We start from the raw sequence: 26,644 nt of genomic DNA, 5'->3' as shown, positions 1-26,644 counted from the left end.
CACCAACTTTTGCTTAACTGTTGCATGCTTTGCATAACTTAACGGGAAGGTGTGAAACCACCAGCCATCTCATAGAGACTTTGAAGGCAGTTAGAATGAAAAAGATATGCATGCATGCAAGTTATGTATCGATATACCTGCATGTATTGTACAACATATATGTATGCATCCATCCATACATTCATGTTTGGTCATTTTATATCTATAGCTTTGCTGGTTTGTTTGTCTTAGTGCTTAGCTTGACAAAGTAAAAAAAAAAAAAAAATCAGCCGATTGATGCTCTTGAAGTGAGTCGTCAGTTGAGTTCACCCTGCCACTATCCCACGTCTCAATCTCCCACCCCCAGCCTGTTACCAAACCCACACACCTGCTCCAACCACAAAGAGGACGTTACACACCACCATCAGATAGATTAATGTCGCTAATGAGCGCCACAAAGAGAAACGCACACTAGTGGAAATAAATAAGAAAAAAAGACTGTTATGTAAAGATCGTAAGTTTGTGCAATGCCTGGGGCTTGAAGGGCGGTGTGTGTGAGTGCGTGTGTGTGTGTGTGTGTGTGTATATGTGTGTGTGTGTGTGTGGGGGGGGGGGGGGATCTGTTTACCAGAAGAAGATAAAAAAAGAACAAATGATACTTTTGCTTCCCTGGTTGATGGAAACTGTGACAGATGCACTATTGGGGTGTTCTACCAATGGAACAACTTTCAACGATCATCAAAGTTTAACGTCCCTATAACGTTTTTAAAGAGTGATGGGGGTGTTTGGTGTTGAGGGGGTGAGGGTTCTGTGTGACCACAAATAGTGTAAAAAATGTCTGACTCCTTTGGCTTGGCTTTTCAAAAAAGTTACTTCAATGTCAAGTATCGAGTAAATATTTTCCAAAATCTGACAAGTTAGTTCAGCCAATACATTTAAATTATTTTACATGAATAATCAAACCAAAAAAGTTGAATTATTCACATGACGTACTGGAAGAACCCAGGCTTGGAAATGACTTCCAGCAGCTGCCAACGACGTAGCATTGAAATGTATATGTGTCTGAAACCGATTAAAATATTTAGGATCCCCCAGTTCTGCTCTAATTGGCAGCTTGCTTGGAGCACGCTGTGGCCGCATGGCAGGTTGACTGCGCTATTTTTTTTATCGCGTCTTCTCTGCGATGAATGATTAATTGTATGTATTTACTGTGAGAAAGCGTTTCCCTTTTATTATTCAGGTATTTGGTCCGTGTGAGGCTAGCGGAGGAAAATGCCATCCATTTACAGACATGTAACATTTATGGATGCACAACTGAAGTGACAGATCTTGTTCTTGACAATGCTCTCAGCCCAGTGGTAGCCTTGGAAATGCTCACAGGGGCTTTCTCCTGGTAGTGTTTACACGGAGATAACCTCAGGACGACGAGAGATTCCATAAAAGCACTGCCCTGTAAGGAAGGATCATGTCAGCCGACATTTAACAGCTTTTGAGGACTCTTTGAGTTTACAAAGAGGATATAAAAAAATAAAATAAATAGAGTGAAGAAAAGACCAGGCTGGAGTGAAGAATGTGGTTCTACAGACTGTTATTTTCAGGCCATGTCCACATGGGTATTTTTAAAAACGGATAATTTTCCTCTTTCGTAATTTAAAATAATTCCGTTCACACATATGTGCAAAAATGTCAAGTCGCTATCAAAAAACTCGAAAATCTTCACAATCGCCAATCTCAACTGGCCAGAGTTTTTAAAAATATCCGGTTTCAGGGATTGAAAACTGAGTTTTCGTGTGGACAAAAGGCCAAAAGGCATAAACAATTTGTTTTGAAAAATACCCGGCTACTGGACATGGCCTCAGAGAGAAGGCAACTGCATAGACTGCACACTGTGTGTGTGTGTCTTTGAGATGGGGACTACTGGCTGCCAGTGTGAGTGTGTGGATAGCAACGCTGTGAATCATGCTGCTCCATGCTCCTCTTAGTGTGTGTGTGTGTGTTGGGACCAATGTCTACACTGCTGTAAGGCCTGTGTGTGTGTGTGTGTGTGTCCATGTGTGTGTGTGCATGTTGTGAGCAGTGTCTGTACCGCTGTTACTCTCCAGAAAGGTCAAGCTCCACTGTGTTCTACTGAGTCGTACAAGCTTCACCTGGTGCTTGAAGAGTGTATAGGGGGTGGGGTTATAATTCAGAGTATGTGTGTGTATGTGTGTGCATGTGTGTGTATCTGTATGTACCGGTGTGTTTTCAACCAGGACATTACCATATTCATTTCTTCTCTTTTTATGTAGAGAATTAAAAATGCATAAGGATGTAATTCTTTAGGTGACCAGGGCCGTGCAGTCTTTGTTGTGTCTGGGCTTCATCGCACAGCCAGATCTGTCTGATGTCACTATGTGACTGAGGAACCCAAGCATGGCCAATGGTCAGACCTAGTGGAAGAGCCAACCCCCCTACAAACACACACAAACACCATCCTCTTTAGGATGGTCTCAGCCCAGAAAATACCAGAATATCTCTGAAATGAATGATCAACTAATCTGGCCCTGTAGTGGCTCTGATCTGGCCCTGTAGTGGCTCTGATCTGGCCCTGGTTTGACCAAAATGCACCAGATCTGCATGCACCCAGCCATTCAGGTCCAGCTCCAAACTCAGAAAAACACCTGAGCCTGATCTGAACATAACCTAGCCCTGTTCTGGCCAGCAAGTAGCAGTTCTTTGCCATCTCTGTACGTGATGTGGTCCATAACAGGGACAAATCTGAGCCGTATCGGGGGCAGGCCTGCTCCTGTGACAGCCGCTTCCCGAAGAAGACGCATCACCTGCCACCGGCCCCTCTCCCGCCTCGACACACACAATGAGGCCAAGCGCGTAACGAATGCCCTGCATATCTTTATAGGGGGAGATAGGAAAAAAAGCCAGTCCTGCATGCAAGCGGGAGGATGCAGTAATGACCTGGCCCCCAAGAACACCTCTATCCCTTCCCCTCCAACTCAGGAGACTGATAAAAAATGAGGGGGTCATCTCCAAGGTGACAGAGCGGAGAGGGGAGCAAGGGGGGAGTTGGGGTGGGTGTGGGGAGGGTGCGCGTAAGGAGATGAAGGGGAAACCCTTATCCTAAACCCGCGTCCTCCATCCTTGCCTGACCTCACCCCCCCCCCCCCCCCCCCCCCTCCACTAGCCAGACAGAAAAGTGATTGTCATCCAATTAGAGGAGCAGCAGAGGGTTTGATTAATCTGGCGAGAGCAAAAGGTGCCCCCGCCACAGCGGCCTGCGGGCTCCAGGCAGGACCGGGGCAGGTAGAGCCGAGCGGATGGGGGGAGGAGGGGGGTGGCCCATGGGGGCCTGCTACCCTATCCTAGCTCCCCTACCTGCCCCGTACTGGTCCCTGTCTCCCTGGCCGCCCCTGCACGCCTCCGCAGGTCAGGCAGGGCTGCTCTGAATTACTGCATCTCATTGGCCGCCCTGACACAATACAGGGCACCTATTTTTCTTCTTATGCAAAGATAACAAAAGAGGGACAGACACAGCCCAGTGCTTTGGCCTTTGTGTCCGAGCTAAAAATAGCCACACTAATGTCACTTGCATGGAAATACTCTTACAAATCGCTTTATTGTATTATTGATGTCAGATGGTAACAAATTGCTCGATGTGGCCATGCTATTGCAAAGACACAAGCAACCGTGTAGAGCTGCATTCAAGTCCATTGAAACCAAATGGCTACTACTGCAATCAGCACTGACTGTCAGTGTTCTTGACCATAGCAAATAAATGTCTTCAAAATGAAACATAAAGCAGCCAACATTCACAGTAGTCATAACACGGTCAGTGTTCAACACAAACATCATGTGCATAACATTGACAACCCTGCTGCACAACATAAGGTGCTGACTGCCAAGAGAAGCCAATAGCATAAAACTGCTGACTCATCACTGATGGAATTTGACTCTCAACAGTGACTTTCAAATGAGTAGCCCACCTCTGTGTGGCCATTGTTAATGGCATACAGTGGCAGATGGCAGAGGATTGTTGGCTCTCTTAGACTTGTATGAGAAATACTCAACTCTTGTTTTTTAATAACTTTGCGTTATTTTCTTTGGTTGTGGTGTAATGTATTTACACAATAGAAATGGCATATTCCAAAATAAATTCTCATCAACATTATCAGGAGTCATTTTGGAAATGTATTTGGCTACGGGAAAGACAGATGACAAAATACATGTAACGCTATTACCATACACGATAGACCTCTGAAGTAGACCTCTGCCTACAAAAAAAGCTACCATCTTTGCCCATATAAGGAGATCTGGTATCTGTTGATTTTTCCTATAGGAAAATAACATGGGGATTTGGAATTATCACACCTGTTAAACTCTGGCGGGGACGACGAAATCGGAAATGCTAACGTTTTGCTCTACACACTTTTGTCCTCTGCCTTCGAGTGGATACAGAGCTAACTTGCAATGCAACTTGCCATTAAGTTACTTAGCAAGCAGGGACTTTACTAGGATTGAAAGACAGAGGGGGGCTTAGCCCCCAGGGTTGTAGGTAAAATGTCATCACACCTTAAAAGGGCTTCAATGAATTGTATACCCTTTGAGGACTAGGCTATTTTCAGTGTAAATTTACTATTACAGTAAGCTCATTGTAAGGGCCATCTGTTATACTAGGCTATAGTATAGTTTTCAAGACAGTATAGGCTACCCATATCTGGGAAAGTATGATGTGATCGTGCTTGTAATAACTAGATGTACCGCACAGCAGTACAAAATATGATCGCCGCCCAGTCCAGCACATTTTTTCCAGAAAAATAAGTCACGCTTGTCAAATTGTGTTAATTTCCTAATTTGTTCCTTTTTTGTGTGTTTGTAATTGAGTGTCTGCAGAGTGTGTGGTTGTTTTTGTATATGTGTTTTGTGTGTGTTTTTTTGTGTGTGAGTGTGTGTGTGTGCGTGTGTTTGTGTATGTAGGTGTGTTTGTATGTGTGGGTGCATGTGTGTGTGTTTGTATGTGTGTTTATATGTTTGTGTGCGTGTTTGTGCTTGTCGTGTGTGTGCATGTATGTGTGTGTGCATGTGTAGTGTGTGTGTGTGTGTGTGTGTGCGCGCGCATGTGTGTGTGTCTTTATGTATGTGTACATAAATAAAGCAAATCAGGGAAACACCTACTCTTTGCGATAAATGCCATAGGATCTTTAACAACCATGGTGAGTCAGGACCTCAATTTAACATTCATGCAAAGGAAAACATCTCCTGCAGAACAGTGTCCCTGTCACTGCGATAGGACATTGGGATTGATATTTGTTTGGTGGCTTTTGGCCACAGGGAAGAGAGCCACGTACTGGCCAGCCACCAACACCGCTTCCAGCAGGAACCTACTCTTCCATGTAGGATTCTAACTGTCCCACTGAATTGCATTATGCACACTCAATTCTCACTGGTATCTGCTAGACAACAAGTACCAAAACATGATAAGTTCATAGATTTCACATGTAAAATACATTTTATACAACCCCACCCCCATCTTGCCTGTTCATAATTCTGGGAAATTCTTGAATTGTGTGCATGTGTGCGTGTTTATGTTTGTGTGTGTGTGTGTGTGTGCGTGCGTGCGTGCATGTGCTTGTGGGTGTGCCTGTGTGTGTGTGCCTGTTTGTGTGCATGTGCATGCATGCGTACATATGTCTACTGTGTGTGTATGTGTCATACGTATGATTACTGTGTGTGTGAATATCTGTTTATGCACATGTGTGCATATGGAATGGGTTAACATGACCCCTGGAGGCAAACTGACGCAAAAAATTGGTCATCCTAGGCCCTACGGTTCTCAAGATATTCACAGAAAACTCTGTTGGTGTATGATCACTAAATGTACACATAAATTAATTTATTGTATGGCCCCCCAAAGACGAAAGTCCACGAAACTTGGCATGCATTCGGAGGGTATCATAATGATCCTACACTTTCAATTTCGTGCAGTTTTGACCATGTCAGCCAGAGATATTGTGATTACAACACCTCATTTTTTGCTTTTTAATTTTTAATTAGGTGGCACTATACATGAAATAAGTGGTAATGGGATGGGTTGACATGGCCCCTTAAGACCAACATACAAAAAAAAGGTGGTCCTCCTAGGCCCTACGGTTCTCGAGATATTCACAGAAAACTGTGTCCGGCCACCTACAGGCCAGTTGGTGTACAGTAACATAAATTAATTTATTGTATGGGCCCCCATGAACGGCATTCTACGAAACTTGGCGTGCATTCAGAGGGCGTCATAATGATCCTACACTTCCAATTTCGTGCAGTTTTGACCATGTTAGGTCACAGATACCTGCGATTACAACACCTCATTTTTACTTTTTTGTGTTTAACTAGGTGGCGCTATACATGAAATGAGTGGTTATGGAATCGGTTGACATGGCCCCTTAAGATCAACATACAAAAAAAAGGTGGTCCTCCTAAACCCTACGGTTCTCGAGATATTCACAGAAAACTGTGTCTGCCCTACCCTCCTTTCGGGGGGTCCAGTCCAGCAGGGGGACTACAGATCAAAACGAAAAATGATGGTTCCATGCTATCCATTGGGGCTACATGCCCACCAAGTTTCGTGTACCCCGGACTTCAGTGTCACGGGAATCCTTGACGGAAAATTGGCCATGCGAAAAAGACATGGTCAATTTTCCGTCAAGGATTCCCTGGACACTGAAAGACCGGGGTCATATATCAGTCCTTTGAGGCCTAGGCTATTTTCAGTGTAATTTTACTATTAAGCTCTTTGGTCATTGTAAAGGGCAATCTATTAGGCTATATCGTTTTCAAAACAGTATAGGCTACCAATATCTGCGAAAGTATGATGTGATCATACTTATGGCAGCCTATATGTCAAGGAAAAATACTTTGTGTCTCATGAATGTTGAAATGCATGATGGTAGAAATATCTATCCATGATATCCATGAGCCAACATCTATGTCATGATGATCAACTTTTGATTCTTTGATATGGAAACCAAATTCATTATTTTGGGCTATAACATTTGAATTTCAGCTCAAAGTTGTAGAAATTTGGTGCAATTTTAAAATGAATGGCTTACTGTACAGAAGCATTCTTCGTATCGTCGTGTCCGGTAGGGGCTGCTGTTTATTCTTATATATGGTTTGCTCTGTATTGAGTGACGTGAGAGCCTATACCATCGAGAGTAATGGGTGGAGATGGAGGAAGTGATGGAAAGAATGGGAATATGATGAAATTTCATGTGTCCAACGTTAATTTTGTCGCAAACCGTTTATCATAGCACCTAGCTGCTAATATCATTGGAAAGCTCCAGTTCTGCTTCCGTTTCATGTGACATCTGTGTGATTTATGTAAGATAAGTATTCCGTGAGCAATTCAACAGAGAAAAATGGATGTGAAATTGGACGCATATTACTATATATTTTTTAGGGGGGCTTTTGATCATCTTAGGGTGGCTTCAGCCCCCCCAAAATAGGCCTAATGACTTCCCCGCTAGCAAGTTAGCAAAAATCAAAGTGTGCCGCCTTCATGTACTGGAGATCACAGTATCCACCTGAAGGTAGAGGACAAAAGTGTGTTCAGGAAAACGTTTGCATTTCAGACTTTTTCGTCCCCACGAGACTTTAACAAGTGCGATAATTCTCAGAGGAAACTTCGGCAGATACCGGATCTCAAAAATGGCAGCTTTTTTGTAGGCAAACTTCAGAGGTCTATTCTTAACAACAATGTAACCCTCTTGGTTATGCTTTCGTGGCAACTTTTTGACCGTTTCTAGCATTAGATCAAATCTCAAACTTGGGATTCCGTTTCAAATTTGTATTACACATGACAGCATAGTTCTTTGCTATTTGATTGGTGAATACATCAGTGACTATCACCTTGTTGAGTGATAATGCTAGGTCATATTACCAGCCAACTTTTTCCCAATAGAATTATATGTTTTTCTCTGAATTAGATATGTTAACTTTACCATTTATTTTTACATTTTAAGTTGACAGAATCATCATAGACAGGTAGCATTTAATATACATCTGATATATCATAGGGGTCTCATCCCAAGCATTGACCGTAAGACACACGCAATTGACAAATTTCACATGACCTCACACCACACATGCCTTTTCACACTGTAAGTAAGTAAACCATCAACTATTTAATTGTTTGATGGAAACCAAGTTCATTATTTTCAGCTGCTTTTAAATTAGAATTTCAGCCCAAAGTTGGATATCATTTAGAAATTTGCTGCAATTTCAAAACTCGGGAATTACTCGGGAATAGCTTACTGTACAGAGGAATGCTTCATATCTTCGTGTCCGATAAGGTCTGCTGTTTATTCTGATATATGGTTTGCCATGTGTTGAGTAAAGCGTTCGTGAGATATACCACCAAGAGTAATGGGTGGGGATGGACAAAGTGCTGTGAGTGGAATGGAAATATGATACAATTTCATATATAACTAGATGTACCGCAGAGCGGTACAAAATATGACCGCCGCCCAGTCCAGCACATTTTTTCCACAAAAAGAAATCACGCTGAAAGGCCTATATGATTCTAACTGTCTCACTAAATTGCATTATCCACACTCAATTCTCACTGGTATCTGCTAGACAACAAGTACCAAAACATGATTAGTTCATAGATTTCACATGTAAAATTCATTTTATACAACCCCACCTCCATCTTGCCTGTTCATAATTATGAGAAATTCTTGATTGTTTGTGTTATGTTTATGTTATGTGTGTGGGTGTGTGTGTGTGTGTGAGTGTGTGTGTGTGTGTGTGTGTGTGTGTGTGTGTGTGCGTGCCTGCGTATGTGCCTGTGCATGGAAGCGTACATATGTCTACTGTGTGAGTATGTGTCATGATTACTGTGAATGTGTGTGTGTGTGTGTGTATCTGTTTGTGCACATGTGTGCACATGAACTGGGCTAACATGACCCCTGGAGGCAAATATACGGAAAAAATGGTCATCCTAGGCCCTACAGTTCTCAAGATATTCACAGAGAACTGTGTCTGGCCTACCCTCCTTTCGGGGGGTCCAGTCCAGCGGGGGGGCTACAGATCAAAACGAAAAATGACAGTTCCATGCTATCCATGTGGGGGTACATGCCCACCAAGTTTTGTGTACCCCGGTCTTTCAGTGTCCCGGGAATCCTTGTTGGTGTACGTCACTAAATGTACACATAAATTGTTTTATTGTAAGGCCCCCCATGAACGAAAGTACACAAAACTTGGCATGCATTCAGAGGGTGTCATAATGATCCTACACTTTCAATTTCGTGCAGTTTTTACCATGTCAGCCAGAGATATTGTGATGAAAACACCTAATTTTTTGCTTTTTAATTTTTAACTAGGTGGCGCTATACATGAAATAAGTGGTAATGGGATGGGTTGACATGGCCCCTTGAGATCAACATACAAAAAAAAGGTGGACCTCCTAGGCCCTACGGTTCTCGAGATATTCACAGAAAACTGTCTCCGGCCACCTACAGGCCAGTTGGTGTATAGTAACATAAATGAATTTATTGTGTGGCCCCCCATGAACGGAATTCCACGAAACTTGGCGTGCATTCAGAGGGTGTCATAATGATCCTACACTTCCAATTTCGTGCAGTTTTGACTATGTTAGGTCACAGATACCTGCGATTACAACACCTCATTTTTACTTTTTTGTGTTTAACTAGGTGGCGCTATACATGAAATGAGTGGTTATGGAATGGGTTGACATGGCCCCTTGAGATCAACATACAAAAAAAAAAATGGTCCTCCTAAACCTTACGGTTCTCGAGATATTCACAGAAAACTGTGTCTGCCCTACCCTCCTTTCGGGGGGTGCAGTCCAGCGGGGGGGCTACAGATCAAAACGAAAAACGATGGTTCCATGCTATCCATATGGGGTTACATGCCCACCAAGTTTCGTCTACCCCGGTCTTTCAGTGTCCCGGGAATCATTGACAGAAATTTGGACATGCGAAAAAGAAAAAAAAAAAAAAAAATAAAATCTGACTAAACCTATGACCGCCGCTTCGCTGTGCGGCGGTCATAATAATAATAATAATAATAATAATAATAATATGTCTACGGTAAATTTTCACGCAAACCGTTTATCATAGCACTTGGCCACTAATATCATTGGAAAGCTCTGGTTCCAGATGTGACATCTGTGTGATTTATGTGAGATGAGTACTCCATGAGCAATTCAACAGAGCATAATGGATGTGAATTTGGATGCATATTATTTTTAGGGGGACTTTTGATCATATTAGGGTGGCTTCAGCCCCCACACCCCACCCCCTCAAAATAGGCCTAACGACGTCCCTGCATGAAACCCACGGTATTGTCACTGTAGTGAGGACTCCATGCAGTACTTCCATTCAGGCCCGAAGGCTGAGGGTCCTGCAGGATGGAAGGTCATAGCCATCAAGAAGACATTGCAGTTTTTGTGTTTCTTCTCTCAAGTACTTTGGCACCATACCATACACTCCACTGAATACACACACACATACACACACACACACACACACACACACACACACACACAGACACAGAGTGTGGGAGTCCTTCGCACCATTCCTTTGTCTCTCAGCCTTGATGTGGAATGAAAAGCTCTCTTAAATAGGCCTGCGGGCACACCGGGAGATAGGACCAACCAGGTCTCTCCACCAGCCACTGATAAGTCATTGGTCTCCGCGTAAATTGTTTCTTCTGAGTTCCCAGTAGCGTCTCGCCCAGTGTTTCTGATGGATCTGAACCGAAAATCAAGGGCCCGGGCGGCGAGCGAAGAGAAAGACAGCCCTGACATTGATTGATGTCCGAGCTCTCTCCCTGATTCGCTGATTAAACCCATCAATCTATATGCAGAAGAGGTGTCCGATGCAAATAGACCCAATCAGCTGGGACAAAATGGTTTTGTCAGGACGGTATGGAAATAAGAGTTGTCGACGGAGGTAGGGCTGGGTGGGAGTGGTGCAACCGATTTTCAGTTTCGACTCGGGAGATGCTGTATTCCAAATTAAAGCCATTACATGCTTGTGTTGTTCCCATTTGGTGTGTTAGGAAGAGGCCGATTGTTTGGCCTCCGAATGTTTTTTGTGGCCAAATGAGGTTAGTGAGCAGGTACCGCATGGGGAAACATCACAAGGCTTTTGGGAATGACAGCTTGTCGTTTGTACAGCATGTTTTCAAAATTTGAAATTCATATGCTTCATTTAGTTTTCATTTCTGTGAAGCCACTACAAGTCAGGATGCATTTAAGTACACACAGAGAGTCAGTGGGATGAGTGTATTTGTATTTCTGCATGACGACTCATGCAACATCTCGGCAGAATGGATGAGGCTTGTCGAGGAGCAGGGACGGCTTGGTTTATTGCCCCTGGTGTTAGTCTAAGACATTTTAAAAAGTGGCTGCAGGCGATCCTTTAGATGTCAGATTCCCATCTAGTTCAAATAAAAAATAAAATGAGACTGCATTAAAGTCTTCCAAAACTCATCTGGCTCAGATGAAAATGATATGTGAGATTGCAGTGAAGTACTGCAGGATCATTACAAATTAAAGATGGCCTGAATCACAAATGGGTACAGGTCTCTTCTCTTCTCTCTTTCTCATTCTCTCTCTCTTTCTATGTCACCGCAGACGGCGGATGGATCCATCTACTGATGGCTTCACCTCGTCCCCTCACACCCCTCCATGGCTCTGCATGTAACAGGACGACTGGGCACCGACACAAAAGTGTGGCACACTCCTTCTCCCCTCCAGCCAATTCCGATCTGAATCAGTTTAATTAAGTAACAAATTCTGTTGGCATAGTAACAGCCCAGCTAATTTATCATGGGAAATAGTCTGTGAGACAGACGGGTTGCCCGGCAACAGCCAATGGCGATGCAGAAGAGGCCCGGTGACAAATTGCACAGGATGCAGATGCTGTGATGGGTGGGTGGGTGTGTGTGTGTGTGTGTGTGAGGTGGGGGGGGGGGGGGGGTGCGTTTGAGTGACGCTCACATGGGAGTTGTGTGTGTGTGTGTGTATGTGTGTGTGTGTATGTGTGTGTGTGTGTGGGTGGGGGGGGATCCTCAGGAAGCAGAGTGTGTCAAAGGACGAGACGGGGAGAGAGAGAGAGAGGAGGGGGTCCTGCTGCACAATGCAAGCCTCCAGTGCCAAGATCACAAAGCACAGCCTAATGGCCCTTTCAGTCAAGCAGACAGTACTGAAATAAAGCACTTTCCCCCCTCTCTCTGGCCGGCCAAGCCTGATGACTCTGAAGCGCCAGGGCCCTGTGGACTGGGTAGAAAAGGGGGAAAAAAGCATAACAATAATAATGCGGCTTACTCACTCCCTCCTGTGAAAGTGCGGCCAAGAAAAAGGGCAAGTGTTAATTTGAGGTAATCAGCCCAGATTACTGTGCACCACTAATGCTGACAGAATGATCCATGATCACAAAGCTCATTCAGATGCTGTTGTTTTGGGGTGTTGATGAGAGAACTGCCCGGGAGAGTGCAGCCACTTTGATTCCACTCTATAGTAAGTGTAGTTACAGTATGCATGTAATATGTAATCATATATTTTCAAGAACCCTAACCCCTAACAATAATGTGAATAAAATAATAATAATAATAATAATAATAATAATAATAATAATATTAGAGCGAGAGAGAGAATGATTGCAATCACTGTAAAGAAACATCCTCTAATATTTGTTAGAAAATGCAAAAGTAATGCCAAAGTGGATTGTTTTCACAAAGATTATCAAACAATTGTTTTGTGGACTCATTGGCATTACATTACTTTAGGCTTATTCATTCCATAAGGGCACAGAAAGGAAGTCTCCACACTCTATAAAGCACCATTAAAGCAATGATCTGTACACTGATCTGTCGCATGGTCACACAGTTCTGGCAATTGACTGATGCCATCCTGGAGTGATACACTTCATGATCAGTTTTCAGTTCTGCTCTTGACAGAACACCAGTTATTTATGCATTGGATACAAACAATTATGTCTAATGCATGTTTATGACATGCAGGGATGTATGTGCTGCTGCTTCTGTCGCCCGTTCCCTCCCATTTCACAGTGCATTTGTTATGGGGATTCACAGACGTGTTTTTCCAATCAGGAGACACTGCCACCTCTAGATGTGCGAGATGTTTGATGAGATCTGTTCATCACGTTTGAATTATGATAATCAGTTCTCCATTACACAGGCAGGTCTGCAGGATGACCCCATGCCATGGAGCATTTATTTCCACCCTCAGATATCTACTTAATCTGGTTACACTTTATTTGGATGGCCCCCAGTAGATTATTTACAGATCCTGAGATTATAACCAAGGTGTCTGCTGAAACTCTGTTCACTATAATTTAAGGTGATAGTCAGTGAAAATTTGCAAAGACTCAACATGAGTTTCAACAAACCACATGAAAAGTCTATGTAGGCAGACTCAATGCTTGTATGACCTCTACTCACCTTAGGGAGGGGAGGGTGACCGTGATTTCTTAAGTAAGAGTAAGTGTTGTAAGAGTTAGAGTAAGTAAGAGTTGTTCCTGGATTAACTTTCTAATGTTGTTCCTGGAACAACAACTTTTTAACCAATCACTGCCATGTGATGTCATCAGTGTGAGCCTTCAGCTCCCACTACTGCCATTGAAATTTCCCTCTAGAATCAAAGGGTCACCACATCTTTATCTCAATACAGGTAAATCCTTGCATAGTTTTGTGTAAAATAGTAGTAAAATAAAAAAAATATTCTGAGCAAAATCTCAGATTCATTTAACATATATGCCCCTTATATTTTCTATTTAGCTGACATCCATGTTTATATGTGCTAATGTTAGCAGCCAGGCTAGGGACCAAACACTTATGATAACAAATGTGTTTCTTAATATTCATTGAATATAGACAATGCTTATAGGGTATGCATTTTAAATAATTTATTTTGAGTGGAGCCAGTAGTTGAAGTAGCTTTGAAGCTCATTTAGCAATCTTGGTGCTACGCTAATTTGTGTCAATGTTAGCCGCTAGGCTAGGGAGCATACATTTAGGCTAATGAATTAGCTTTCTAATAGGCAATACAAATCTGCCAGTGGCTAGTAGGTGTGCACATTTTTAAAATGTTATTTATGCCCCTGAATGTTAACGTTAAAGCTTACATAAGCTAAGTCTAGGTCCCTAGTCTAGCAGCTAACATTAGCACAGATAATGGAATCAAGTCAGCTAAATCTAACATCTAAGGTGCATATGATTAAAGATTCCCTGCCACACCTATTTCATTACTTTGTAGTAATGTCTGAAGTTCTACCATGGACTCTGTAACATTTTTTGTGGAAAACATGCCTTGGTTACCTTGTTTCAAGCCATTCTAGCGTGGTATTCTCATTAATATTCAACGAGCTAAGCTGCTTGACTCTGATTGGCTAGTAGGTTTCGTCCAAAACATGACAACCATTATCAACTAATTTTAGCTTCATGGCATGAACTTTGCTTGCCTAGCGAGTGCTAGCATTGTCCAAATGTGCATTAATAAAACCTGCTAGGCTAGTGAGTTAATTTAACCTGTATAACATAGCACTTCCTTGAGTTGACAATAACGTTTTACTTACGGGCACAGGTCGTAGACTGCTGCGATTTATTCCAAAAAGTAAACTGAAGCCATTTGATCCTCAAGTCTGGGTTCTTGGGCAAAATGCATTGTTGAAGTTCTATTCTTCTATTCGTGCATAGCGCAAAAAGTCCTTTGACATTTAGCCATTCTTGCATAGGCCTACTAAAACTGTCTCAACTGGGCGAGCTCATGAATAGTAATGAGCTCATCAATTCCACGTCAATCTGAAGAGCTTTTGCAATTGGCCTAATTTCTCTGCTTATTTCTTTTCAGTGGCTAGAGCTGAAAGAGGAGGTAGCTGTTTATTTTTACATTCACAACATAGCACAAACACATATGGACCTAACATGTTAACAAAAATACAAATAAAAACGGTTTTGTGTGGCAGGGCACCTTTAATACATCTGAGATTTTGCTCATTGCTTTTTATTTTACTACTATTTTGTACAAAACTATGCAAGGACTTACCTGTATTGAGATAAAATCCGTGCACCACGTTTTGTTAACATAAATGCACAAACCCCTACCTCTGGTTTTACAGGAGTCAACAGCTGATCTGTCTGAACGGAGAGGGCAGCGTCCAGCTAGCTAGATAGTGCTGTTGGGTATTTCGCTGTTAAGCCAAGTTTCTGTAAAAAGTATAAGTATATATACTCTTTTGATCCCGTGAGGGAAATTTTGTCTCTGCATTTATCCCAATCCGTGAATTAGTGAAACACACTGCACACAGTGAACACACAGTGAGGTGAAGCATACACTAATCCCGGCGCAGTGAGTTGCCTGCAACAACAGCGGCGCTCGGAGAGCAGTGAGGGGTTAGGTGCCTTGCTCAAGGGCACTTCAGCCGCTTTCTACTGGTCTGGGTTCGAACCGGCAACCCTCCGGTCGCAAGTCCGAAGCGCTAACCAGTAGACCACGGCTGCCAAGGTTGCCAAGGTTGCGCTATACATCAAATGAAAGGTTATGGGATGGGTTGACATGGCCTCTTAAGACCAACATACAAAATAAATGTGGTCCTCCTAGGCCCTACAGTTCTTCCCAGATATTCACAGAAAACTGTGTCGAGGGGTCGAGTCCGGCAGGGGGTGACGGATCATAACGAAAAACAATGGTTCCATGTCATCCTTTTGGGGCTACATGCCCACCAAGTTTCGTGCTCCCCGGTCTTTCAGTGGAATTGTTGACACAAAAAGCAAAAGCCACAGCCACCCTCTGAACCAATAAACACATCAATATAAATATAAATATAAACACAAACAAACAAATGTGAGTGAGAGGCCAACCACTACCATTACCATATCATACAACAGTGATGATAAAAGTGTTGAAGGTTATTTCAAATAATCTGCATACGCTCAAATAAGAAAATAGAGCGACTGCCCAGACAGGATTCTGGGACAGGCTATATGTTTATCTCATGTGGGGAGTAGAGTGGGATGCAGATTCCTCCTCCTCCTCCTCCTCCTCCTGCCAAGCCCATAGGGGAAATAAGACTGTCAGTCTAATACCTTACAGCCTTCTTGATGAGCTTGGGAATAAGTATGCAAAAAAGGCCGACAGGGACGGCAGGGAAAAAAGGCAATCAAGAGGAGCCGTGTCTCGAGCTGGACGATAAATCTTTGTCTGGTTCAATCGCAGCTCGGGCCGAAACGGTGTAAAATTCGAGCAGGGATGTCATCAATTTCTGTTAGCCACTCTGTCCCTCTTTGTGTCGCCGCCGTCGCTGGTGATAGATTGATTTTGTCAGTTGTGCTCGGTTCACAGTATGTTAACATGGAAGGCCAGGGTTGGGTTATGGAGAGAGGGTTATTCCAGTCCTGGGGATGGTCATCTCTCTCTCTCTCTCTCTCTCTCTCTCTCTCTCAAACACAGACCCAGACACACACACACACACACTTCCTCACATCTTTCCAGAAGGACTGAGAGGTGATAATGAAAGAAAGGAAAATAGAGAGGAGACAATGTCAAAATGTCTCCATGAGATAAACAGAGAAAATATGCAGCACAACATCACAGGCATTTCCCAGGGTCACACGCACACACACACACACACACAAACACACACCCATTAAAACATGGTTAGTCACAAATTAACATGCAGTATATCGGACTGGAAATATGAGAGGAGGGGATTTTCAAGGATAAATTGAGATATACTGTAATACTTGGTCTCTGTGCAACACGTCCACCTGTGCCCGTTGCCGTATACAACTGACACAAAGCATGGCTCATCCTTGAGATGGCTTTATCTGACTTTGCACTTGTTGCCATACTGAAACATGACTGGAACCATACACCTGCCTTTAGAATAAGCACACAAGAATGTCATCATGATGCATGTTATTCTGATTTTTTTTTTTTCTGTTTTTTATTTATTTATTTATTTCAAAATGTCAAATTTCATATATGAAGGAAGAGATCATGTGTATGCATACAGAGAAAGTGTGTGTGTGTGTGTGTGTGTGTGTGTGTGTGTGTGTGTACAAAGATATTGGCATGTGTAAAGTGGGTTTATTCCATGAGCAATGTCTGAATAGCACACCATGAAACTCTCAGCGTGGTCATCACCTTCTGTGAAACTGGTAATCCTATTATGCTTCACTACGCACTGAGGCTGCTGCTAGTGGAATGCAAGGCTGTGGCCAACACACACACACACAAGAACACGCACACACACACACGCACACACACACACAAGAACACACACACACACACACACAATCTTTCACTGACTAACTCACGTATTCTCTCTCCCTCCCTCCCTCCCTCCCTCTCTCTCTCTCTCTCTCACACACACACGCACACACACACACAAGAACACACACACACACACACACACAATCTTTCACTGACTAACTCACGTATTCTCTCTCCCTCCCTCCCTCCCTCCCTCTCTCTCTCTCTCTCTCTCTCTCTCTCTCTCTCTCTCACACACACACACACACACGCACACACACAAACAAGAACACACACACACACACACACACACACAATCTTTCACTGACTAACTCACGTATTCTCTCTCCCTCCCTCTCTCTCTCTCTCTCTCTCTCTCTCTCTCTCTCTCTCTCTCTCTCTTCCCTGCCCATCCTCCCAGGCTGGTCTGGAGAAGGTGTTAGTGTTGCCTCTTAGATCTCAGGCCCGGGATGTTCTTGTGCTTTTACAGTAGTAAATATCAGAGCACTGAGGTGCACTCACGCACATTCATTTTTCACAGATTACAGAGCTACTGCACCAACACTGATGTGTGCCACAATTGGGAATTGACCTGGACACAAGAAAGTAAAGGAATATAAAAAACACCAACATAACAGAAGATAAAAGTTTAAGAAACGTAATATTTTAAGTGTTGCCTTGTTTTAGAGAATACACTTTAGATACATTGTAAGTGCATTTTATAAAAAAATTACGACAAACATGCAATGTACATATGTTAACGTATATGCTAATGTCGTCATGAAATTTACATCCTGACATCAACACCCCTCCCCCCCACCAGCACCACCACCAACCCCCCAGAGTGTGACCACTTCTGTGAATAATCCTCCCCTATCAGACTTTAGATTCTCATTTCCAGACATGAGATTCTTCTCCCTGTCGCTGGGAACCGATAGGAGGATTCATCAGCATGCATGTCAGGTCAGGGTTTAGCACCCCCAAGCCTCTCAGAGCCATGGGGGTTGCGGGGGGGGGGGGGGATACACAGGGGGCAGAAGGGACAAGACAAAACCTCCCCGGTCCCAAGCTCATCTCTTCCCCCTTCATGTGTTTGGCTGCTACCCCGCCACATCGCCAGTCTCTGTGCCCATTAGGTGCGAAAAATCCTGGCAGATAATTTGTTTAGTAAATGAAACAGATGTCTTTTCGGATTTTTTGGAGTGCGTTCCCCTGGGGGTGGTCTGTGTGTGTGTGTGGGTGGTGTGTGTGTGTATGTGTGTGTGGTGTGTGTGTACTGTATGTATGTGTGTGTGGTGTGTGTGTGTATGTGTGTGTGTGTATATGTGTGGTGTGTGTGAGGGGGGCTCCCTCTCCTCCCTCTTCTGTCCAAAGGGGGGGGGGGGGGGGGTCAGGCAGAATGCCCCCCAGAGGTGGTTGGAGGGAAGAAAAATAACAAGGCGCGCCGGGCATCTGGGGACCTGCAAACATCACTCACATCTCCCATAATCATCAAGGCAATGCTCGGGTGCCTCCTTAATTTACATAATACCATCCTGACACTTTTACTCCAGCGATCCATCACGGGTGGGATGAGGCCTTTCTCCCCTCCTTCTTGATTGGGCCTGGTGTCTATCTGCCCAGCCACACAAGATTGATTCCCCACTGTTTGGCTCCCTTATGTTCAGCAGATATGAATTTTCACGGGATGATGAAGCACCGGGACGGCTAATAATAAACAGAAAACACATATTCAAAAAAGGGAAAAGGAGAGACTGGCTTTTCCTCTCTCACTGTGTGTGGTGTGTGTGTGTGTGTGTGTGTTAAAGTGTGTGTGTGTGTGTGTGTGTGTGTTAAAGTGTGTGTGTGTGTGTGTTTTAATGTGTGTGTGTGTGAGAGAGAGTGTGTGTGTGTGCGTGTTTAGATGCCAGGATAACGAATTGTGTGAAATGAAACTGAATTGTCCTCACAAAATGCTACTGTTCCATCACACCATAAACTCATGGTTGCCACACAGCCCCCCTGAAGTTCAACAGCAAATTCTCTGGAGATTGTGCAGACAATACTTCATAGTGACTCAATATTAATAATGAAACAAACATAAAATTGCATACTGTACCTTATAAACATTTAAGTCTAAATCTACCAAAGTAGATGGTAATGGCATATTAATTATTGTTTTATCTACATTTCAATTAAAGTACTTGTGAAATAATATTAATAGTGGTTACAGAAATATTAATTTACCCATTTAAATTTAAAACTGTCAAAACTTACGGAGAAAAAGGAGGGAGTTGAATTGGGTTTTACCTGGCCTTGGTCTGACCTGTGCTTGTTTGGGCGTCATCTCCAGTAGCCAATGGGAACACTCTCTCCACATTCACTGCAGCAAGAGAGAGAGAGAGAGTCCTGAGTCACCGAGCTGTGGAACCTGCTATCTGTTTGTTGTGGAGGTCATCAAGTGAATTTTAATAAATTGTGTGTGGCTATCAGAGCTGCTGCTATGTCGTGTCGTGTCGTGTGGTGTGTGAGTGTGTGAGTGCGCAGCAGAGCCGTGCCATGCCGTGCTTGGCGTGCTGGGGGCCTTGAAACGCTTCCCTGTGCAGTCAGAAAAGACAGACAAAGGAGGACTTGATGACCAAAATGAAAAATAAATAGGCTGCCGCACGCCTTTTGTCTTATGCCTCTTGTGCTACCTGCCACTCACCCACTCCCCCCTTATGAATAAGCAAAGAGGAAATATATGGCACGCTCAGAATCTCTTTTTTTTATCCTTTTCTTCTTCTCTTTCTTTTGGGGATGGGGGGATGGGGTGGGCTTGGGGAAAGGGGCAGTTTCAGTCTTCAAAGTTTCCTTTACGATAACGAAAACCATTAGCTGCTGTCAAACCCCGAAGAAGAGAGATTATTTTTTTTATTGAAATAAGATTAAAATGATAACTTTGACTGCGCCTTCCACCTGATAAAATATTTCAGCTCATAAGTGCAATGTAGGCGCAGGGATTAGAGTCGGGAGAATGGGGAGAGAGAGAGAGAGAGAGAGGATTCATAATATATAATAAAACAAAGGTGTCATGGGAAATAACATTGATATTAAAATTAGACTGTGACGCAATCTATATGAAAAATGCAGATTTAAGGATGTAAATAGAGATGCCAGAGATTTGAGGGCACAGTTGCCGTGTAGTGGTGCGCCTCTTTGTGATGTTAGACGCTGGGGAAGCTGATGACCTTTCTACGAGTTGTGATTTTGATGAAAGGCAAGCTAGCTTAGCGTGGAGCTACGCTTTAAACACCATCTGTCCAAATACCTGTACAATGCTACATATGCATGTGAGATATGGATACATTATGCAGAGCACTTCCAAAAATGGATATTATATTATTATGACAGTATAGATTATTTGAATAAATTGGTAACACATTATTATAGATAGCATGACTGGAGTTCCATCTCCATCACTGTCAAATTGAAAGAGTTAAGGCTATCTTTAGCAGCATGTTTCATTGCAGTATTGTGTTTTAAGGTTTGATATTGTGGTCAACAGTAATTGAATCCAGGAGTCATATATAATTACAATGTAAATCGGTGAACAAATGAATCATGAATGAATGAATTAATAATTGATTTGTTTAATACATTGTAGTTTGATTAGGTTTTTAACCATTAACTTGTGTAATTCAAAGTCCTTGGCAGCTATAAGGTGCTCATCTATTCTTCTCATGCTGAGTAGCTTTGGGAAGCGGGGGTGTGCCAATCCCAGGGGACCACAAATCCACTGACAAAATGTCAAAACCTCCCAGCTCAGAAGTTTTACCACAGGGCTGGTATTTTTTATGTTCTCCTGTATGTCTCAGAGCCTTACTGTACTTGATTTGAAAATACTTAAAAAAAAAAAAAAAAAAAAAGGTTTTGAACTTCTTTTGGTGTTTTTTTCAGGTGACTTACATACTTGCAAATACATAAATAAATAATAATAAAGGTTTATAAATAAATAAATAAAAAAAATCCAACCTTTCAGCACACATATCAAATGACAAAACCAGCACACTCCAAAGTCAGGAGAATACAGCAGGATGATAATGGTCTGAAATGTATTCCTTTCCTCTGAACTGGAGGCTGGGCCGCTTAGACGCGACACGGGCTGGATAAAGGACCGTTTGAAGTGTGAAGGGCACTGCGAGCACGCAAAAGAGGAAAGGAGAGTTGCCAATGTCAGCCACAGCACACACACACACACACACACACACACACACACAAACTGACGGAGTTCTCGTTCGTCACACTGGTTGTTTACACTCGCCTAAACACACACCGACGTCTGGGGAAGGTACACCAGCACTGGTTGGCATTCTTGGCATCTGTGGCAGCCATGCCACCCTCAGGCCTTGGCATCCAGCGTCTCACTCACGAACGAAGGTTATTCTGTGGGTACAGCCAGGGGGTCCTGCTGTGAGAAAATAACAACATAACAGATGAAAAAAGAGTTTAGACGGAATAGAAAATAGTGATGATAATCTGAAGGAAAAACAAACCAAAAAATGCATTTGCCAATACTTTGTCATTTCGGTAAAGGTATCATAGGACAATGCAACTATCTTCCAATATACTGGTATTGTTGTTATTATGCTCCTATGACAGAGCAACACTGCACCATCAATGTTCTCCATCATCAAGAATGGACAGCTATTGTTGCTGTTAATTTGTCAGTTCACAGATGCGCGAATGGTCATTCTAACTCAGTAAAACAGGTCCTGAAATTCATCTCCGGGGGGCAAAAATGAGAATAACTGAAGGAAAAGCCTCTATTCCTCCTCTTCTCTCTCTCACCTTCCCTTTTTTACTCAGACATACACACATACACACGCACACACACACACACACACAGACACACACACACGCACGCACACACACACACACACACACACACACACACGCACACAGACACACACACACACACACACACACACACACTTCCCAGTCCTGTGGCTCGTCAATCAGGCCTGTGCTGTGACTTTGGTCCCTCCCCACCTGCTCTCGGCCTTCCTGTACACATAAAGTTGATGTCTGAATTTAAAGAGACACTGTGCACTGTCTAAAAATAACAAACAAACAAACAAACAAATCAATTAACAAATAAAAAAAAAATAAAGGTTGATAAATAAACGCAACCAGCGCACACATTCTATGACTTCCTCCCTTATCCACCTGCTAGTATCCTGCCTCCGCCTCATGTGCTGTGCTCTAGGCCTTCCCCTCCTTTCCTTCTTCCCTTCTTCCTGCTGCCCCCCCCGAGGGTATATGACGGGGCTGTTTCCAGACTCGTAGCTCTAACCTTGTCCCCTGTTTCAGGACCCTGGCCAAAGACCTCACCAAACACGGCATCTCTGCAAGTCCGCTCCTCATTGATTTGATACTCAAACCCCTTAACGTGTATAAATATTTGATCAGCAAGGTTAAACGGTAAAAAAAGTGAACAATAAGTAACCCTGAAACACCAAATAATGTAGCTTACATCTCAACATGAGGTTTAGTGTTTTGTGGTATTTTGTTTCATGGAAATGTTTAACCAGGATATAGTTCGTTTGGGGCCTGTTATTTCTTTTTTTTGAAAAGCTTCGTGTTTGCATTTTTTTCCCCCTGTCGTTCAATTAAATGCATAACACGTGTGTTATAAATACCTTCACAATTTCACATTGTACATGGCTATCGGTGCAAGTCCCCTGATCATTGTCGTGGTGCAGAACCATCTTAAGTGGCCATTCAAACAGTGACTACGCCAGAAGGGGGAAGAAGAGGGGGACTTTCTGACACAAGACCCTCCCCGAGGGGGTCTCCTGCTACTTCAGGTTTTAGAAAGTTCCGGTGCCGGCCCCTGGTTTCTGAAAGCTGACCTCAACTGGCAGATGTCCTCTGTGACTGGCGACTGAAGGGCAATCGCCAATTTAGCTGCCAGGCTTGTTTGACAGGGATCCCTATCCGAAGTCCAAAGAGCACGTCCATGGGCTAAAAGGTTTGATGGTGCTATGTTTGCAGATGTTGTGTTTGTCTATCATTTGTATATCCAGGAAGACTGTTATTCTGCTATTAAATGAACCAGTTAAAAAATAATAACAAATAAAATAACATCAGCTCTCATACATAAAAGATCACAAACACCTGTAAAGTATGTCTATAAGCATATATACAGTATATATTATTATATTTATAAGCCTTAACAGATGTTCCATGCACAGTACAGTAGCTTTCCATAGGGGTACGTATCAGTCCCTACAGAGCCTGGGAGATGTCAAATGGGAGGCATTTTTTTTCTGTGTTCAAATTTATGCGCACATTTTACTTTACTGTGTGTGGGCTTAAAATGACTTACACTGAGCTCTCCAAGCTCTAAAAGTTTATTTCTTATTAATGCTATTAATGATGGCAAAGACCTTAATATTCTTCTCAAAGTTTTTGAAGTTTGTAACTTATCAACATAATGACATATTGAGAGTGGCATATATTCAATGGATATTCAATTAAATATATTGTGCATATATGTATGTTAATTGGTTGTGGGTACTTTTCATAAATTGCAGGCACGAGACCTCAGTATTTGTTCTTTTAGTGGACCTTTTAGAGGCTCTGTGAGTCCTTGATAGGGATTACAGATACATCACTTTAATTATAAATAAATAAATAAATAAATAAAAATAACTGTATATTTGTTTTCCATACAACTGTAGTTCTCCATGGCAGTGTGTATCCCTGGGGGGTGTTACGGAGAAACACAAATACTTGTATATATTTGTAAATAAATGTACTTTAATACCATATTGCTATTATGTCCATAGCATGTATAAGCTACTCCCTCCACCACTGTATTCACTATAATGAGGATAATAACAGTGCTGCAGCCTGTATAGTCTGCATGCTACGATGCTCCGAAGTCTTGTAGTCTACTGTGAGATTTCTAACTCCACCTCCTGCATCATGTCTGATAGCACTGCCAAGTGCCCCCTCTTCTCCTGTGACAAAAGTGCTCCTTAAAAAGAGATAGATGGTTACATTCTCTGGGTACATTCTCTGAATTTCAGCCTTTCTGTGTTAATTAGATGAAATTACCCTCACCTCTCTCCTCTCCTGTCTTGTCTGGGCTCATCTCAAATCATCGCTCATGACCTCTGAAAGCTGTGCTCTTCTCACAGGCTTCAACGTGTTCCCTGAAATAAAATAAAGAACATGCAGATGAAGAAAATCACATCTTTTATTTGAGAGTGATGACTAGGCATTTTTTTGTAGCCATTGCTAAAATATTTATTTGACCATGGATGCAAATAAATACATACAATAAAAAATAAACTAAAGAAACAAACAAATAAATATACATTTGAATTGAATTTTACTATCAAAAGCAAAATGCATCTAACAGCAGGTAGTGAAGACCAGTCAGATACTGTAACACTAGTGTCACAGTGTGATTGCAATGCGATTGCAATGGATGTAAAAAAAAAAAACAACAATAAACAAACATTTAAAATGCATTAAGCAGTTTCATAATGAAAACAGGTCTTTAGCCAGTCCTCCTCAGATTCATAACTAACCGCACCATGTCCTGAGTGGTCACCGTAGAACTACTGACCATAACTGGTTCCCTTTGACAGTTAAGCAAGCTTTCCACGTCAACGTCAAAAAAACCAGAACAATCCAGCTCATCCAGCAGGTCTCATATCTAAATATTCTGACACGGGAAAGGACTGATTAATCCTGGCAAGCTAATGTCACACACACACACACACACACACACACACACACACACACACACACACACACACACACCATAGCACCCGACCAGACCCCTCAGGCTCAGCTCTGTGTCCCTGGCTCTCGCCCTCCCACCTCTAAGCTGGTTTCGCCCGTAGCATGTCGGCAGCGAGGTTGGTTTCGCCCGTAGCATGTGGGCAGCGAGGCTGGTCGGCATCTGTGATCCCTGGTGACCCTCTCCTGGCACTAGCTCTCGGCCGGCGCCCGCATTCGCTTTCGCATTCGCACCTCAGATGAGGAGGCGCGGGGAGCAGCGCCAGCCTGGTGCTCAAACACACACACACACACACACACACACACACACACACACTCGCTTGCACGGCGAGCCGTCGCGCTTCGCACTCGGTTAACACCTCCCTGAGCGCTTGTGGGGGCCGGAGCGAAACACACACACACACACACACACACACACACACACACACACACACACACACACACACACACACACACACTCACACACACACACACACACACTCCACTCCTCGCGCAGCGTGTCGGCGAGCCTCATCAACGCTCATCAGCATCCTCTGAGCCTTCCTCAGAGACGCACCACAAAGCTCCACGAAGCACCATCCCACCGCTGCGCTGTGCCCACTTACTGTCCAATTGAACAGACCCTGTGTGAAATATAATACTGGCAGACATACACAGGGACGCAGAGAGGTATAGCCATGCAAGGTTGCTCTACGGTAGGCTACGACACCGGTAAGAACACAAGTTGTGTGGTCATTAACTTTCGTAAACCTTTCCTAAAATGGTCTTGTTCCCCTGAGAGTTTTGTCATTCTAGCCTTTTATTTTTAATTTCGCCCGGGTCTCCTGATATTTAATTCTCCTCTTTCACGGCTTGGTGGTGTGAGGCCCCACTTCAGAAACATGTCCCTTTTCGCAAATCAACCACGCCAAAATCATCACAGCGTCCTTTGGGGGAGTTCCTACACGGATCAAAACATGCTGTTTTTGTTCCAATCCCAGGTTTAGTTTCTGAAGGAGGAAGACTGACAAACTCGCCTACGCACATATATTAACTCCTTCGTTCGTACAGTAGGTGTGTGTGTGTGCTATATGTAATCACATGTTATTTATTACAGCATTCCACTCATTATATTTCTTATGCTAAATTTGTTTTTCACCTGTTTTACGGAGGCATTTATTCCCATAAGTGGCAAGATATCATTTTATTGAAGGTGATGAATACGTTTAGTCTTTCACTCCACAGTAAATAACAAGGATATATTGTGGGAATAAATAACTACCGAGTGAGAAGAAAATATGAGGTCTTCCTTTTAATTCTCTGTTATCTTCACACCAAAACAAAGAGCATTAATTTATGGTAATTTATGTCCAAAGCGGTTTCCGTGGGTCCCCGTGCATCAGTGCTTTTCTCCCATTACTGTTTATAAAGACACTTGATTTTCCAATTTGATCAAATAAACAATAGTCATTTAGCAGAGAGATTGGTTTGCATGTTCAGGCATTACACAGTGCCTATCATTATCATCAATAGCATACTCCAGTGAGCCTGCCTTGCTGCACTAGCATGCATAGGTCTGGTTTCCCTTCTCTGTGTATATAATCAAGGCAATCAAAGCGCTATTGT

The sequence above is a fragment of the Alosa pseudoharengus genome, unplaced genomic scaffold (genome assembly GCF_046254945.1).
Source record: "Alosa pseudoharengus isolate Yale_2024_CS ecotype anadromous, Long Island Sound unplaced genomic scaffold, YU_APseudo_1.1 YU_APseudo_1.1_scf_22, whole genome shotgun sequence".
In the NCBI taxonomy this organism is placed as follows: Eukaryota; Metazoa; Chordata; class Actinopteri; order Clupeiformes; family Clupeidae; genus Alosa; species Alosa pseudoharengus.
The sequence above is the reverse complement of the archived record's forward strand: the minus strand, read 5'-3'. Positions refer to the sequence as shown.